Raw genomic sequence first — 1,541 nt, forward strand, 5'->3', positions numbered from 1 at the left:
CATTTGACCTTCGTTTCTGTCCAGCGAATAGAATGTGTTCATCCCTTGATTCCTTTTAAAGTATGACTGATCTTTGATCATTCTCTTCTCAGTCTCAAAAATACATTAGAAGATTGATATCTTTATCGCTTAAGTGATAACGTTCCTCTTTAGGTATCTATCATTAAGTGTTCTTTGTTGCCTCGTTAAAACCTTAACATGGAAAACCCAATGGAACAAAAACCATGGTAAGGAAAAAGAGTACAACTACGAAACATCATCATATTTCTCCCCCTGGAAGCATCATCTTAGGGAGATGTATTCTCATTATACATATAATCCTTTTAGGAATTGCTATAAGCATATTCTTAGAGAATAAACTTGTTTGATTGTGAGATAATCTCTTAGACCATTGGACTCTTGCCCATAACATTACTTTCACACAAGATCATATATTGGTCTATTTGGAATCCATGTCCAAATTTCCTTTTTATAGACAATCTTCTAAACATGTATATTGTACATACAAGTTATTCTCCCTCTTCTTATAAAATTTAATAGTATGACCATTCATCTTATCATACAAAATCACATCTTTCAATCATGAAAGAGATCTGTAAATTTTCCAATTTCATGGTACTGCATGAGTAAGAATTATTTCCTCTATATACTCAAAATACTCTCGCGGTAATGTTTTCGAGAACTAGTATTTACTGCTTTTAGCAATCCAAATTCTTAGGAGTTTACTGCTTCTTGCAGTTTATATTATTTTGAATCATTGACATCATTGTCATTTTCCAGTGGCTTTCAATTCTTGCCAGACTATAGAAACTTGAAAGTTGATGCTTCCACCACATGATGATGTGTTTCTTATAACAATTTCAGGTCTTTGTGAGAAATTTTGTGCAACTACTCTTTTGCACCTCACAATTTTTTTTTCATCATTTCATTGATTCTTTCACATAAGATCCATTTATATGCCACTGGTTTACACCTTCAAGTGTATGGACTACTTGTCCAAATACTCTCTCTTTCCAAGAGATCTGCATCTATTGATTCTTTTCATTTTCGGTCATTTATCATATTGTGTACACTTTTCAAAGATGGTTTATGATCCTCATTCTCATCAACTGCTACATTGCATGCATAAATATTTAACGACGTCAATTTGATATTGGTTCCATATTGTCAAGACATGACATATCTATTTGAGATTTTTTTATTCTCAGGTACCTGAATTTCTTTCATGTCATGTTTTCTATCTCTTCTTGAGATTCTTAATATTTCATTCCTTGATTCTGCCATTCTCATTCATGCTCCTTTTTTCGAGGATTATTATATTTGGAACCGATAGGTCTATCACACTTCAGGTGATCTTTAGACTCATTAGCAGTTTAAAATTGTCCTTCTAGGACATCTATATTAACTGGAGCATTTACAGCTGGTACTTGTGACTTAATCACTTTCTTAGGGTCAGTTAACGAGTCTGGCAAGTCATATGTTAATCTTTGTAATAGAATTATCTCTATACATTCATTTTGGACTTCTATTCGCGCTCTTTA

Source organism: Brassica oleracea, chromosome C4 (genome assembly GCF_000695525.1).
Source record: "Brassica oleracea var. oleracea cultivar TO1000 chromosome C4, BOL, whole genome shotgun sequence".
In the NCBI taxonomy this organism is placed as follows: domain Eukaryota; kingdom Viridiplantae; phylum Streptophyta; class Magnoliopsida; order Brassicales; family Brassicaceae; genus Brassica; species Brassica oleracea.